Source organism: Pelophylax lessonae, assembly GCF_965119305.1.
Source record: "Pelophylax lessonae genome assembly, chromosome: 9".
Lineage (NCBI taxonomy): Eukaryota > Metazoa > Chordata > Amphibia > Anura > Ranidae > Pelophylax > Pelophylax lessonae.
In genome coordinates, this window is record NC_138776.1 from 253,800,153 (window position 1) to 253,818,238 (window position 18,086).

At 38.5% G+C, this 18,086-nt stretch overlaps 1 long non-coding RNA gene across 1 annotated transcript in view; it reads left to right on the forward strand.

The window, feature by feature from the left end:
* Positions 1-17,856, forward strand: part of LOC309562998 — a 108,393-nt gene extending 90,537 nt beyond the window's left edge. The window contains exons 2-3 of the long non-coding RNA XR_014225646.1: positions 6,506-6,588; positions 17,831-17,856. This is a non-coding gene — a long non-coding RNA (uncharacterized lncRNA). The remainder of the gene's footprint in view (positions 1-6,505; positions 6,589-17,830) is intronic.
* Positions 17,857-18,086: the final 230 nt, after the last annotated feature.

Here is an 18,086-nt window from a genome sequence, read left to right on the forward strand (position 1 = left end):
GTCATACCTCATGATGTTGGCTTGAATGCGGTAAATATGTTTCTTGTCCGTGATTCGGATTTACCTAGAGTGCAAATATCCTTTATTATGGAGCTATTGGAGTTTGTAACTCACCATAATTATTTTTGGTATAATGGACAGTTTTCTCGCCAGGTCACTGGTGTGGCCATGGGCGCTAAGTATGCCCCATCTCTTGCTAACTTGTTTATGGCCCAGTGGGAGGAGGACGTCATCTCTGCCCATCGTAGGCCACAAATACTGCTTTGGGCAAGGTATATAGATGACGTTCTCCTCCTCTGGGATGGCCACTACCATGAACTAATATCATTTCTAGATCAGTTGAATTCTAATGACCGAGGCATTCAGCTGAATTATAAGTGTAGTCAAACTACCAGAAACTTCTTGGATTTGACTATAGGTATCAAAGATGGTCAATTTAGCACTTCTGCTTATTTTAAGGCAACCAACAGGAATTCATATATTCCTGTCGATAGTTGCCATTACGCTCCTTGGTTGCGAGCAATACCCAAAGTTCAATACCTTCGCATCAGGCGTAACTTCACTAACTTTCATGAATTTGAGGCTCAAGCCCATATATTGACAGGAAGGTTTTTGATAAGGGGTATGACAGTGGATTCCTTTACGAAACCTTAACTGAGTTTGGCCAAATGGATAGAGACCAACTTTTGAATAACCTGAGCAGGGTAGATCGTAGTGATTCTTCCTTTAGTTTACCCTTTGTTACATCTTTTTAAAGCCAGCACACGAGCATAAAGAATATTATTAATCACCATTGGCATATTCTTCGTAATGACCCGGTCCTGCGAAGTACCCTCCCTGACCGTCCACGAGGTTTTTAAAGGGGCTCCAACTTTGAGAGATAAGGTAGCACCAAATGTTTTGGAACCACCGTTACCCAAGCCTACCTTCCTAAATCAATTAACTGGCTTTTATAAGTGCAATAGATGCCGAATATGTTCCTTGAGCTCGAATAAACAAAGGACGGTCAAGGAATTCGTAGCAAAGAGCACAGGCAAGATCCACACTATAGAGCCCATTTATTTCCTGCATGAGCACTGGGGTTGTGTATTTGCTCCAGTGCCCATGCGGGCATCAATATATAGGTAGGACCAAACGCCCCTTACATATTAGATTAAATGAACATGTGTCCAATATCAAGAAGGGTTTTCCCAAACATTTATTTAAAATTGACTGTTTCATCACTACCATATAATAAAAGAGGCTTCACTATTTGGCCTCTTTCATTATAAATTTTTACAATTTCCTCAGCGATCCAAATTTTTGGTGTCGTTGGGTTAATATTGTTTTTGGCCCATTTCCTAGTTAAATCACTGAATCGCTATTAGTGTATTTGTTTTTAATATTTGTTTTTGTTGTTAGCATTAGCTAAATGGAAATGTTGGTCAATTTTTCTTTATCATACTGGATTAGACATATTATTTCAGTATATTTAACAACCACTAGGCGGTGCTATTTTACAATGTATTAGTGTTACTGTTCATTTTATACTTTAATATTAATATTGTACATTAATTTTACTTAATTGTTTATGATATTTTGCTGTTAGTCTGGCAGGTTTGATTATTTGTCTAGCTCAGCTTTTAATTTTTATTAATTACGGGCACTCGGTTCCGGTTTCTGGTGAAAGATCAAATTACTGGTTCCTGTTTCCCTCTATTAAGATAGCCGAACTAGTATCACCAATTTCCAGGCAACCAGTCTTAGCCCTTCCTTAAATAGATGGCGTCAGTACGCCGTCCATACCTTTGAAAACGTCATCTGTGATGAAACGGCGTAAGGACACGGCGTACTGACGTCATCTTACTGCGATCAGGAAGTGCGGATGTGCAGAGCCGTCCGGCCGGCGGCTTATACATTGCGATCATTTGTACCCCTGCATGTGAGTTCAAAATCCCCCTTTTTTTTTTTTTTTTATTATAAATTTCTATGCGGTTTCACACTATGGAGCTTCTCCTTTCATTTTTGCGGTGATTACTTTGGGGTTTTCTCTGGAGCCATTCCGTTTGGAGCCTGCATAGAATAGAGGAGTTCTACAAGTGCCTTATTATTGGAGTTTGAGTTCTCTCCAAGCGTTTATAACATATCAGTTTGGTAAGAGGCGATTTTTTATGGTGGAAGACAAGCACTGCTCCTTGGTTGTTTTATGTGATTACCAGTTTGATCTCTGGTAAGGAGTATCTATAGGTGTCTTTCTGCACTGGATCTTATCTCCCTCTGATTTGTTTCAGTGCATACCCAATTTGTGTTCTGGTAAGCAGCGCAAATATCGGTGGAGGTTTCACTTATTCACCATTTGAGCACTAACTTCTTTCTTTAATCACTGGATATAATCACACTGGTGTCATTTAGTCAATAAATGTACCCATTGTTTTTGGGTTTTACGCTATTGCGTTTTTCTCCTTTTTTCCATTAATTTATGACCCAACGATCACATTATTATTGCGAGCCATACCTGTTTTTTTTCTTCAATCAAGTTGACAAGACCTTGGTTCAATTACTTGCTTTATTTGTTCACCTTTTTGGTAAGCACATACCCATTGGGAGTCTGGATTGAAAATCACGGATTTTTATTATCAATATAATTTTTTGGACTTTATATGGACTTTATTTTGTTCTATTCTAATGTTTAGCGCGACTTAATTTATATTATTTCACTGGGGTGTGGTCACACTTGAAGTTGCAGCTTTTTCTTGTATTTCCCACTAGCGCGGTTATTAATTCTATTTTTGTACAAAAGAGCAGGTACCGGTCCTGCTGATGCAACCTCTATAGGGTCCAGGTATTGCCTCATGCTACCAGTAGTGACACTGACCCTAGCCAAATGCGAAACTAGTGAAAAACAGTCAGAAAAGATGTGTAGGGAAAAAAATGTCAGTGGCCTCCACCTGTAAAACTATTCCTGTTTTGGAGGTTGTCTCATTGTTGCCCATCTAGTGCACCTGTTGTTGATTTCATTAACACCGAAGCAGCTGAAACTGATTAACAACCCCCTCTGCTACATAACTGGCCAGATCAATATCCCAGGAATTGATAGGACTTGATGCTATACTCTGATTAAAAAGTGTTCCTTTAATTTTTTTTTTTGAGCATTGTATTTTACTAAATACACATGGTGTCAGTTATGTGTTCCTAAGAAAAATGTGACTTTAACATTAAACTTTATTTAAATTTCTGTTTACTCAAATTGTTTTTCTTCTATTATATAAGCCAACCCCGTTCTCTTTAGAGTAGACCTCCTGAAGTCTTCCAGCTGTCTACAACTACCAACTGAACTACCCGGTAAGCATATGCTGGAATATTGTTATTTATATTATTAATCCTATTATAATTATTTACAAAGAAACCTTGATATTCAGTTTTCAGTTTAAATTCTAAATTTGATTCTAAATCATAGAAAGGTTCCTCAGATACTTTTTATCATAGTATTTTATTTTCCACAATAAATGTGAAAATTTAAATGTATTCAATAAAAATTTGAAACAGAAATAACTAACATTGTCTAACCTAGAACTAAACCAGCTATCAATCTTACTTGTAAGCTTATTAAAAAAACTATCAATCAAATCAAACAAACTTTTATTCTTGTGTCCTGAATGGTCATTTTTTGCCTATTACAATTTTGGTGAAACTTTTATTAAACTCTAATTCCTAAATACCTTGCCCATATTAAAAGATAGTACAGTAGAAAGTTATTTTGGTTCTTTATAATGATTCATTATTTTCACATCATCTCAATAGTCTCATTTTCCTTCTCTTCAAACATGATACATATTAAATTCACAGAGACCATTATCTGGAGACTCTTCTCATTTATACAAGAAAACCCCATCATAAAAAAAAAATTGAAAGAATTCTTTCTGAGCTTGAAATTTTTTTTTAACACACTCTATGAAAGATCCCTGGGGCCATCATAAAAAAAAAAAAAATTGAAAGAATTCTGAGCTTGAAAAAAAAAACAATATATATATATATATATATATATATATATATATATATATATATATATATATATATTTTTTTTTTTTTATAGAATTCTGAGTTTGAAAGTCAGAATTCTCAGTATGAAAGTCCCAATTCTGAGTTTCAAAGTCAGATTTCTGAGATTGAAAGTTCAGAGTTTTGAGTTTCAAAGTCAGAATTCTTAGATTACATGTTTGGACCATGCTTACATTTATTAAACACAATTCTGAGATTAAAAGTCAGAATTCTGAGATTAAAAGTCAGAATTCTGAGTTTGAAAGTTAGAATTTCTGAGATTAAAAGTCAGAACTTATGATTGTTCAGTTATGACCATAGAAACACACCGTCCTGCTGTCTCCTCGCCATTTAGAATTCCCTTATGTAGGGGCATCAGTGTAATGTTTCTTACACGTTGGTGTGCAGAACTGTGCTGGCCATTGTGTTCTAATACACACACACACACACACACATTTTCAGAATGACTCTTTATGAGGGAGCAGATGGCAGAGCAGGAGGATGACAGCAAACTGAGGAGCTATTAACACAGTAGAGGAACCACAGAACCCAGCACTGCCCTGCTTCCCTGTACTGTGTGTTGTAACTAGGATAGATTTTCATATCTTACAGAGCAGAAGACATGTATGTCTGCAGAATGATGGTCTGTGGGTTTTACTACATTATTGTTCATTGGTCCTAAAATCATCCTAATAGAGACTTTTTTTTTTAACTCAGAATTATGACTTTCAAACTCAGATTTCTGATTTTTAATATTAGAAATCTGACTTTGAAACTCAGAATTCTGACTTTGAAACTCAGAATTCTGACTTTGAAAAACTCAGAATTCTGACTTTGAAACTCAGAATTATGACTATTAATCTCAGAATTCTGACTTTCAAAACCAGAATTATGTGTATAAATGATCTGGTGCGCTGATGAAATCAAATAAATATGTGTTCATAAAATTAAAAACAATATGGTGATGGGGTGATGAAAATAATATGACACAATGGCATATATTTGATTAAAAGATTAATGAAAAACTCCCAAAGTCCATGAAAAACAAATTTTCAAATTAACGGTGAATCTTGGGTTTCAAAAGCAAACGGTGAAAGTTCATAAATCCAGATGATAGTGTGTAAATCCCACCACCTTTCAAGCTGTTCTCTTACCAGACGAAAATAGTAAGAGTGTAAAACAAAACCTTTCCCAATTCACTCCTGTGTAATGTAAGTAGGTGCTCCAATATTCACTCCAATAGAACTTTCACCGTTTGCTTTTGAAACACAAGATTCACCGTTGATTTGAAAATTTGTTTTTCATGGACTTTGGGAGTTTTTTATGAATCTTTTAGTCAAATATATGCCATTGTGTCATATTATTTTCATCACCCCATCACCATATTGTGTTTAATTTTATGACCACATATTTATTTGATTTCATTAGCGCACCAGATCATTTATACACATTTATTTTTCCAATTGACTAATTGGACCTTTAGTAGCAGCTTTCCTCACCATTAGCGCACCTTATTATTTACCATAAAAACAGAATTATGACTTTGAAACTCAGATTTCTGGCTTTAAAACTCAGAATTCTGACTTTTAATCTCAGAAATTCTGACTTTCAAACTTAGAATTCTGACTTTTAATCTCATAATTCTGATGTTTCATTTCCGAATTCTGACTTTCAAACTCAGAATTCTGACTTTTAATCTCAGAATTGTGTTTAGCATGGTCCAAACTTGTAATCTCAGAATTCTGACTTTAAAACTCAGAATTAAGACTTTAAAACCCAGAATTTTGACTTTTAATCTCAGAATTCTGACTTCCAATCTCAGAAATCTGACTTTGAAACTCAGAATTTTGACTTTTAATCGAAGAATTCTGACTTTTAAACTCAGAATTCTATAAAAAATAAATAAAAAAATAAATACATTTTTCAAGGTCAGAATTCTTTCAAACATTTTTTATGATGGCCCTCAGGGCTCTTCCATAAATTAGTGAAGTAGATACCCATAGATTAATTTTTAATCTCATATCCTTTCATTCTGATTGAGGACTAGAGTGGGTAACCCAGGTGAGGCAAAAGGTATCCCATTGAAGATAGAAAGTCCTGGGAACCATAGACAATAGAGATTGGAACTTTGGCTCTTGTGAACCAGCTTTAATAGTATCTAAGGACCTGCTGTCCTCTTCCTTTTGTGGGATTGAGGAAAAAGATAGATCAATATCCCTTAATCATTGTTTTATTCATGGGTAATCAGATCCAGTAAGGTCTGGAAAGCATCAAGCAAATCCATGTCATTAAAAACCATGCAACCTGTCCATAATGGGTGCCGGGTATACATGATATTTTGTGATGGTTTAGCGCCAAACAAACTTTGGACCTTTTATTGATTGGAACAACAATTTTATGCATGTCTAACATTAGGAAGCCTCGTGTAATTTTTAGATCATATTTTCAATTTTGTCTTTTTTTTTCCATGAATACAAATTATTCACAGATCCCAAAGATGTTCACCTTGAAGAAATCTCTGTTGCTCCTTTTCTTTCTTGGGACCATCTCCTTATCTCTCTGTGAGGAAGAGTAAGTATGTATAAGACTTTTTAAAATAGAAGTATGGACTTTTAAAGCTTAATTTTGGGCAATCCATTAAACAAAAAGGTGAAATACATATATGAGGATTGTTGTACCTACCAAAAAAGTTTTATGTATGTTTATTCAGTCCTGTGAATTGCACATCTCTGCCACACAGCATAGGCCTTGTGGCCATCTCATCAATAACTTTGATTATAAAAACACAATTATAATACTGAGAAAGTAAGTGAGGGAATATTTTTGATGAGACAACAATAAAAAACTGACAGAGTTTCTAATCCTATGAATACAGAAAGGAGTGTGAGACCAAAACTAGATATATAAAAGTCCAAGACAATTTTAATTGTTGGTGAATAGGTCATATAAAAAACAGCCAACATGTTTCGAGGCAACACCACTTTCCGTTCATCGAGATTCAAAACAGGATACATTTAAAATGTAGAGAACAGTGACCTCACAGATCTACATTAGGACCAATATTGAACTCTCCACGTGGAACAACAATGTGCCAGCAGTTGCTGAGCAGTTTCTAATCCTTCCCTGTTCCAACAAACCAACAGACAATTTTGACTGGATGTTCAATTTTACAGGTGGGGTTAGGTTTGATGATGTGAGCAGGGGAGGAGTTTGGATAGGTGTACAGGTGTGGGGGTGGGAGAGGCTTGCATGAAATTTTTCTTCATCTGTATGCACAAGTTTGAGAATTCTCAATGCCTCTTTATGTATATTGTTCTGGAGTACAAAGGGTGGCAAAGGAGAGTCCAAGATCAGCCCAACCTACAGTCCCAGGGGTGGAGACTAAGGATGATCGAACTTTTGAAAAGTTTGGTTCGGCCAGAACATCCGAACTTCCCGAAAGTTCGGCCCGGATTTCAGAACCCCATTGAAATCAATGGGACCCGAACTTCGGTAATCAAAAAACACAATTTTTAAGCCCTAAAACCCAATAAATGCCCCTAAAAAGTGCCTAGGGTTCTGGGTCATGCCCCATTAACTATTAATCACACAAAAAAAGTTCTTAGAAATTGTCATTTTTGATAAAAAAGCCAATTATTGAAAAAATTAAAAAATAAAAAGAGAGATTTTTCAGTAGAACAGGGAGGAAGGACCCCCCTTTAACACCTATATGATCTTTTTTTCTTGTTCTGGACATGCTACAGAGCTGAAACTTCACAGGTACACCTTTTAGACCCCCAGACACAAAATCACACAAACAAAAGTTCTTAAAAATTGTCATTTTTGATAAAAAAGCCAATTATTGAAAAATTAAAAAAAAAAAGAGATTTTTTGATTTTTACTTTGGATTTAGTATCTGGGGGGTCTAAAAGTGTACATGTGAAGTTTCAGCTCTGTAGCATGTCCAGAACCATAAAAAAAAAAGATTGTTTGTATTAGAAAACTTTCAGCACAGGAGGTTGGCTTCGCTGCTGTAACACACCTGGGCATTTTTTTTGACGCTAGCGTTTTTTTGGCATTTTTTGGGGTTCTTTTGAGGCAGGCAAAACATCTGAACTTGTGTATAGTGGTGTATATACACACATCCATATATTTATATACACACCTAGACATATATAGGTGTGATAGTAGCAGAAATATATGTTTGCGCTAATGAAATCATTTACAGTAATATATTTCTGCTACTATCACACCTATATATGTCTAGGTGTGTATATAAATATATGTATGTGTGTATATACACTACTATACACAAGTTCAGATGTTTTGCCTGCCTCAAAAGAACCCCAAAAAATGCCAAAAAAAATGCTAGCATCAAAAAAAATGCCCAGGTGTGTTTTTGCTGGCATTTTTTGGGGGGTTTTGGAGGCAGGCAAAACATCTGAACTTGTGCACAGAACCACTATACACAAGTTCAGATGTTTTTCCTGACTGCAAAGAACCCAAAAAAATGCCTGCTTTGAAACCGGCAAGGTCTGAAAACCGAGGAGAGAAGCTAACCCCCTGAGCTGAAAGTTTTCTAATACAAACAATCCTTTTTTTTTTCTGGTTCTGGACATGCTACAGAGCTGAAACTTCACAGGTACACCTTTTAGACCCCCCAGACACAAAATCACACAAAAAAAGTTCTTAAAAGTTGTCATTTTTGATAAAAAAGCCAATTATTGAAAAAAAAAAAAAAAAAAAAGATTTTTTGATTTTTACTTTGGATTTCAGATCTGGGGGGTCTATAAAGTGTACATGTGAAGTTTCAGCTCTGTAGCATGTCCAGAACCATAAAAAAGATTGTTTGTATTAGAAAACTTTCAGCTCAGGGGGTTGGCTTCGCTGCTGTAACACCTTGCCGGTTTAATAGAAGGCATTTTTTTGGGTTCTTTGCAGTCAGGAAAAACATCTGAACTTGTGTATAGTGGTTCTGTGCACAAGTTCTGATGTTTTGCCTGCCTCCAAAAAACCCCAAAAAATGCCAGCAAAAACACACCTGGGCATTTTTTTTTTTTTTGACGCTAGCTTTTTTTTTGGCATTTTTTGGGGTTCTTTTGAGGCAGGCAAAACATCTGAACTTGTGTATAGTGGTGTATATACACACATCCATATATTTATATACACACCTAGACATATATAGGTGTGATAGTAGCAGAAATATATGCTTGCGCTAATGAAATCATTTACAGTAATATATTTCTGCTACTATCACACCTATATATGTCTAGGTGTGTATATAAATATATGGATGTGTGTATATACACCACTATACACAAGTTCAGATGTTTTGCCTGCCTCAAAAGAACCCTGTACAGGACGCCAAGGTTGGGTCTTGGACGGGTGCTATATAGCACCAATTTTTGGGTTATGGTCCCTTTAAGGGAAGTGTGGAAGTACTCAGAGGGTCACCCAGTACGGGTGAGGAATCCCCGGGAATAGCCTGAAACAGGAGAGGACTGATTACAGTTCCCTCTGGTTTATCTGAGAAATATTTGGGACCCGGGATTTCGGAGACCCTGAAGCGATATTCGGGTGGGAAGGGGTCTCCACCTCTGACTGAGGATTCCAGCACACACAGGGTTAAGAACCTCCAGGAAGCAGCTCTTAAAAGAAGACAGGAAGTAGTGATAGAGGGGTGGAGAGGAGGAGTTGGTGTATGCACCTGTGTTTGGAGAGCTGGGAGTTTTGCTGGAGGCTGCAAGAAAACAGGACTTAACAAGGACTGTAAAACCCAGGGGGCGAAGACCCAACTAACCCAACTACGAACTGTATGTGTTTTCCTTTTTACTTTTGTGCTGAAGATAAGCAAACTTTATTTTGTATTTTGTGCTTGTGTGCTGCTGGAAGCCATGACTTTTTGTTACCTGCTGAATAAAAGCCTTTTTGTTTGAAGTTGAGCGGTTTTGCACTCGGTCCTGTGGAGCCATAACCCCCCCAAACATTACAACCCCAAAAAATGCCAAAAAAAACGCTAGCGTCAAAAAAAAATGCCCAGGTGTGTTTTTGCTGGCATTTTTTGGGGGGTTTTGGAGGCAGGCAAAACATCAGAACTTGTGCACAGTACCACTATACACAAGTTCAGATGTTTTTCCTGACTGCAAAGAACCCAAAAAAATGCCTTCTATTAAACCGGCAAGGTGTTACAGCAGCGAAGCCAACCCCCTGAGCTGAAAGTTTTCTAATACAAACAATCTTTTTTTTATGGTTCTGGACATGCTACAGAGCTGAAACTTCACATGTACACTTTATAGACCCCCAGATCTGAAATCCAAAGTAAAAATCAAAATCTCTCTTTTTTTTTTTTTTTTTTAATTTTTTCAATAATTGGCTTTTTTTATCAAAAATGAAAATTTTTAAGAACTTGTTTTGTGTGATTTTGTGTCTAGGGGGTCTAAAAGGTGTACCTGTGAAGTTTCAGCTCTGTAGCATGTCCAGAACCAGAAAAAAAATAGGATTGTTTGTATTAGAAAACTTTCAGCTCAGGGGGTTGGCTTCTCTCCTCGGTTTTCACACCTTGCCGGTTTAATAGAAGGCATTTTTTGGGTTCTTTGCAGTCAGGAAAAACATCTGAACTTGTGTATAGTGGTACTGTGCACAAGTTCAGATGTTTTGCCTGCCTCCAAAACCCCCCAAAAAATGCCAGCAAAAACACACCTGGGCATTTTTTTGATGCTAGCGTTTTTTTGGCATTTTTTGGGGTTCTTTTGAGGCAGGCAAAACATCTGAACTTGTGTATAGTGGTGTATATACACACATCCATATATTTATATACACACCTAGACATATATAGGTGTGATAGTAGCAGAAATATATTACTGTAAATGATTTCATTAGCGCAAGCATATATTTCTGCTACTATCACCCCTATATATGTCTAGGTGTGTATATAAATATATGGATGTGTGTATATACACCACTATACACAAGTTCAGATGTTTTGCCTGCCTCCAAAACCCCCCAAAAAATGCCAGCAAAAACACACCTGGGCATTTTTTTTTTTGACGCTAGCGTTTTTTTGGCATTTTTTTGGGTTCTTTTGAGGCAGGCAAAACATCTGAACTTGTGTATAGTGGTATATATACACACATAATTATATGTATATAGACACCTAGCCATATATAGGTGTGATAGTAGCAGAAATATATTACTGTAATGATTTCATTAGCGCAAGCATTTATTTCTGCTACTATCACACCTATATATGTCTAGGGGTATATATACAGACATATATGTGTATATATACCCCCTATACACATGTTCAAATGTCATGTCTGACATCAAACATGTCCTCAAAAAAGCACTAGCAGTGGCAGCCCCTGCAGCATAAAAAATGCTTGGCTGGTGAGAAGCCATATGGGTGTGCCGAAGCAACTCAGAAAAATGATCATTTATCTATAGCGGTCACCCTGCTATGGAAGGGTTTTCTCACCCTGCCATAGCAGTCACTGCCAGTTAACCCTACACTACACTACGGTCCCCTTACACTTAACACTTTCCCTACAGAAACTAAATTTTTGAAGCTAACTTAAGTGTAAAGGAGCACTCTAACTACACTAGATATCCCTTTCCTCACACTAATAAATAGCTAAATGACACTTTTAAAGTAAAATTAACAGAACTGCTTCCACTCTCTTCCATGTCCAGTATAACAATGCTAGGAATATGGCGGGGCGATCTTATATACTGGGGGGCGTATTCACTAATGATTGGTCTAGGGACCCCCTAGTCACTCCAATCACATTCCTAGCATTCTCCTGCCCCCTCAATTGGCTTTTGCTAATGGTTCTGGTCCAATCACGGGCTTTTAAAGCCCATTTCCTGAAGCATTGCATTTTGGTCGGTTCTGGTTGCCGAATTCCGAACTTGTTGGGCAAAAAGTTCTAAATTCGGCCGAACCTCGAACACCCAATGTTCGGGCCGAACCGATGGTGGACCCGAACCGTTCGATCATCCCTAGTGGAGAGATCTCCATTGCTATACTGTGTGCAGATTGTACAGGGGTGTATTGGCCAACAACAGTCCAAGGGGGAATATGAGTGCCAAGTCTGGTGGATTAGGGAAGATGTTTGGAGGGATTTGTGGGAGTCGTACAGAGGGTCAGAATTAGGGCTGAGTGTGCTGGGGTAGGGCGGACCTAGTTTTTCGGCTCTGTGCTGCAGAGTGTCCTATTGGATTTGAGCCACTGGGGGATTGGAAACAGAGGCAATTTTTTAGATGTGATATTAGAAACCATACATTTAGATATAATGGGTAACATACAAAAGTTCAGATGGAGACAAATAATCCTTGGAGTGCTCAAGGGCAGAGTGGAGTCGCTGATGTATAAAATGAACTTGGAATGTCCTGAGAGATGCCGGACATCATTAAAGGGGCAAAGTGGGTGAAGGGTATTGCAGAGAAGGTGTAACAAAAAAGGGGAAAGGAGAAAAGGAAAGTGGGGGAGGAAGGAAGGCGAGATGGAGAACAGGACAAGTGTATCCCAAGGATACACCACCATTTAGACGTCCAAAAGGTCCAGTTTAAATCCCACTGGAAGCTTGTATAAGACCCAGTGATATGAAACATATTCGTTTGTTGTATCAGCCAATCTGACTTCTGTTTTTTTTCATGCAGCATGTTTAGGTGCACCCTTGACTTGGCCAAAAAAAGAGTGGGCAATTTTCTGGGCTTTAGCAATTGTTTGGCTGCTGTAAAAACATGAACAAGTAATTTGAATTGGATTTTGGAAAACAAAAAGGAGAGGGTTATCTGGGCTTGGAACCTCTATTAGCAGCCAAGCACTATAACCCAGACACTAGGCACAAAAAAAAATCATAATCAAAGTGCGGCACTGTGAATGTATTAGGCGCATATACAAAACCAAGCAAGTATCAACAATTATCCAGTGAGACAAAACCAAAGTCTATTAAAGTAAAATCCAAAAAGAAAAAAAAAGGGATTAAGTCCTAAAGGAAATCCATGCTCAGTAAAGAGATCAAGAGATCATAGCCGTGACGCAAACATTCAATTCACACTGGAAGCTTACCAGATTTTTTAATTGATTCATGTCCCCCAGGGCAGTACCCAGACCCCCATATGCACCAATTACTATACATATAAGCTTTCCAAATGGGCACTTTTGATTTTTGGTTAGAACATTTCCCCTGTTCGGGAGTTCTTCTATGAACCGAACAGGGTGGTGTTCGCCCCCACCCTATTCTTGACTATAATGATGAGAAAGTTTAAAGGAACTGCATGGAAAGCTGTAGTCAAATTCTAACCATGAATGTGATTTCCATTTGGGAAAAAAAACTGCACATATTGTAATTATAATGAGCATTGTTCTAAAGCACAAAAGGTACCGTTTTATTATATCTGGGGTTTCATCCAAGTAGGAGGTTTACAGGAGATTTGAAGGGCTTTCAAACAAAATCAGTTGATACAACAATGGAAAGATCAAAGGATTTTTCAAAATTTTCACATGCACAAAATATGTATGGGCAGCTTTAGCCGTGTCCACTTACTATTCAGAAAGATCTGTGCCATAATGAGCCACCCCCAAGGGGCTACACCAATTATCCCCAAGGGAGGAGGGGCTCAGAGTATCAAAATTCCCCTAATTGAAGGCTGAGGGGTCCAGGTTCATTTGAGGGCCCCTCTACCAGTGGCCATAATACAAATGGGAATTTTTTTCCAAGGGACCAATCCAGGCCAAAAAGGGCTATAGAACCAAACGAGGGTCCAGAGGGGGGAGGAAGTTACGATCCAAAAAGGAGAAAGGTATAGATGATGCAGGTATATTTAACATGAGCGGAGCTCCTCTCTCCAACGAGGTGAAATTGGTGCTTAGTAAGGGACTTAAATATGCCCCCTGCCCTTTAAGTAAATTTGAAGTATTTATGGACGTGCAAAAATTTGTATGCAAGTTAAATGTCCAACGGTCTCTTGTCCCCCCTCTGAGTGTTTTTAAAGACGTTTTGAGTTCAGACCTTGAAAAATGAGGATACCCAAGGCCCCCTATGACCTGAAGTTCAAGAAGGGTATGGAATCCCTGAAGGAAAGGCACAACATTGTCGTGCATCCCGCTGATAAGAGCGGTGGCATCGTGGTTTTGGGAAGGGATGCTTATCATTCTGAAATGATGAACATCCTTTCCGATGTTGCCACCTATGCCCCCTTACAGGTCAATCCCACTCGTAAATATAAAAATACCCTATCCCAGTTGGTGGAGGAGGGTTTTTGCAGTGGGATTTTAAACAAAAAGGAAAAGGCTTATTTGGTTCCTATAGCCCCCAGGGTGCCGATTATGTACATACTACCTAAGATCCACAAGGATCCGGTCCGGCCCCCTGGGAGGCCTATAATTAGTGGCCTTGATTCGGTGACTTCCCGTGTGGGAAGATATGTGGATAATTTCCTTCAGCCCATTGTGTCTATCATGCCTTCGTACCTGAAGGACACCACACAGGTGATAAACATTTTGAATGAGGTTGTTTGGGAGGAGGGATGTCTGCTGGTGACGGCAGACGTCACGTCCCTTTATACCATTATCTCCCACACGGATGGTATGGAAGCGGTAGAACATTTCCTAACTAGGGACTCTTCTTTTCTCAGGAGACAGCAAAGTTTTATTTTAAGTTTGCTCCGATTCACCATGGAGCATAATTATTTTTGGTATGGCGACCAATACTACCTCCAACAGAGAGGAGTTGCCATGGGGGCGAAATTTGCACCCTCCATGGCTAACCTTTTTATGGCCAAGTGGGAGGATGATGTCGTCTATTCTGGTATGTTCCCAGAGCTCCTCCTTTGGAGGCACTATATAGACGACATCATCCTCCTATGGAAAGGGGACATGTCATCTTTGGACGCTTTTATGTGCATTTTGAATGCCAATGACAGGGGCATTGAACTTAAACATGTGGCCAGTGAGACAGAAATTAATTTCTTAGATCTACGTATCAGAGTTGAAGGGAACAAACTGATAACTTCCACACATTTTAAGGAAACTGACCGTAATGGTTACATCCATTTGGACAGTTGCCACCATCGCCTTTGGCTCAAGGGGGTGCCCAAGAGCCAATTTAGGTGTATTAGGAGGAACTGTTCTAAATTGGAGGATTATTGGGTGGAAGCTGATTTATTAAAAGGACGGTTCGTCTCTAAGGGCTACGATTTGGAGGAACTTGATTTTATCGCTCAGGAAGTGGGTTCTATGGATAGGGGGCACATTTTGGACCCAACATCTAGGCCCGCGATTCCTGATGAACCTTCTAAGACTCCTAAAGTACCACCTAAGTTCACATTCTTTACTAGTTACTCGTCTCAACACTTTATGGTAAAGAAACTTTTGAAGAAGCACTGGGGCGTCCTCAAAAGCGATAGGATTTTGGGGCCCCTCTTACCTGAGACCCCTGAAGTCACATATAGGGGTTTGCCCCCGTTAAGACTATCCATTGCGCCTATTATTGTTGATCCCCCCCGGAAGCCAATCCCATTTTTTCAAACGAAGGGCTTTTATCCATGCAGGCGCTGTTCCATCTGTAGGCTGAATCACCTGAAATGTAGGAAGTATACTAACTTTTTTTCAAATGTCACTGGAAAGTCTTTTGAGGTGGAGCACTTTGCCACTTGTACAACTAAGAACGTTGTATATCTTATTACTTGCTCCTGCGGCCTGCATTATGTGGGCCGCACCATCCGCCCTTTTCATATACGGATGAACGAACATGTGGCCAATATTAGGAAGGGCTTTCCCAAGCATTCTCTATCGAAACATTTTGATTTGAAACATGCTAGGGATCCCAGTGGCACTTCCTTTATGATTATAGATGTACTACAGCCGTACTGGAGGGGTTGCCTTGCCATATTAGGAGGGAGGTATCAAAACTGGAGACGAGATGGATCTATTTGCTGAAAGTATACAGGCCTTTTGGCTTGAATATTGAATGGGATGTTAATGCTTTCATTAACAATAGCTGAAGTTCCCGCCCATTCATTATGAGCTTTTAAATCATCCATCCAATCCCCTCCCCCCTCCCCTTCTCTTTTAGTCCTATCATATACACTTTTATCAATTACCCAATTTATTATGCTACCCTGATTTTAGTCTTATTTTTCGAATATGGGCTTTTATACATTGCCTTGCTGCTCCTAATATGTTGGGTTCCAGTTAGTACTCCATATGTTTTATGCGTTTTTTAAAAAATTAAAAAATTTAAAAATTTGTTGTTTTTCTTAAATTGTCATTTTTATGTATTTTAGAATACCATGTCAGTTTAAATGTTCTAAATGTTTTGATTTTATATATTGCATTTGTCTTTTATTTTGGAGCTGTGATGCACTGGTTCGCTTCTGGTGTTCTCGGGCCTCTGGGTGTGATGTTATGTATCAAATTCATTACTGTATTAAGTGGCCGTTACTTTGACCTGGACTCCATACTACTATTGTGTAATGGGCATATGGATCAGTTCCATTTTGGAACGAACAGGTACAGCCGTTCGGGTCATCTATGACAGCTAAATTTGTTATTTCTGGATTATGCACATCTTGCGCTCCAGGATGGAACGCTTGGGTCACTTCCTGTTGCGAGTGGTCACGCCGGAAGTTTCAGCTGTGCATCATTGCCGGTTATTTCATTCATTATTTATAGGGTTGTGACACGGACGCTGGTTACGCCCCCTTGACAACGTCGTAATGACGAAACGCATTGGGAGGAGCTAATCCAGCGTCACCTCATCACACCCGGAAGCCCGAGGTCGGCCATCTTTTTGGTGGATCCAGGAAGACTGAATGTTTTAAACCTCTGGTGCATCATAGCTACTACATGCTTGTTCCTCTGTTTTTTGGGTGAGTGCAATTCTTATTGTTGGCAAATAAACTTGTTTTTGGCGGTATCACACTATGGGCTTGTCCCGATCTTTATTATTTCCCACTCCACTTCGCTTCCGTGAGAGAGGTACCATCGAGTTCTGAAGGGAGCCAGTGCCGGTTTATACTCTGTGGTTGAATTCTACCGCAGCTGTCACGTTGTGAGCAGGCTGTAGTAGTCCTTAACTACTCGCTGTGCATGTCCTATTTTTCTCTGGTAAGAGGCTCTGTGTGGTGGATGGGATCACAAGCTGTTTGTCAACATATCATTCACCTGGGTGGAAGTTTTTACCATACCACTATTTGGAACTGAACTTTATTTGAACATCTGTGGGATCATTTGTTCTTGGAGTGGACTGCACAAATGTTTTGTTACAATTTATATCTGTACATTGTATGATCCTGACAGATCAGTGCTATTATATTGCTTTGACACTAGTACTTTTATGTATTCTCCACATTGTAATTATATGACCTTGTTTGATCGGTGTTAACGGTTGAAGCATTTGCCCAGTTAACCTTCTCATACATATTTTAGCGCAACTATAGCATGGAATACATCAGAATGCTTCTGCTGGATATTCAATAAGGAATTTAACTTTGTGGCATCCCGCAGTGTGGTATTCTTTAGCATGTTTATGTGGTTATAGAACAGTAGTCAATGGAGGAGCATTTACTAAAACTGAGGTGTGCAAAATCTGGTGCAGCTCTGCACAGAAATGAATCAGCTTCCAGGTTTTATTGTCAAAGCTTAATTGAACAAGCTGAAGTTAGAAGCTGATTGGCTGCCACGCACAGCTGCACCAGATTCTTAGTGCTCCAGATTTAGTAAATCTACCCCATTGCATCCTAAAAATACACAAATTTGGTCCCAGTGAAATACAGTTTTTGTGTAATAATCAATGATGTCTTATGTAACGATAACTGTGTCTTCTCTCAGGAGAAATGCTGATGAAGATGATGGAGCAGCGATAGAAAAAGCAAAAAGAAATATTTTGGCCAATACGTTAGACGGTGGGATCCAGAGACTCCAGAGTATGATAAAAGCGTCATTTTGTAAACTTCGTAAACAATGTTAAAACATGAATTGGAAGTCATTTAATGCAGAATATCATTTAGCTAAATACTAAATGTCTGATAAAAAATAAAAATATCACATGCACTGTGTTTTCTTCTTTATTACTTGATGAACTTAT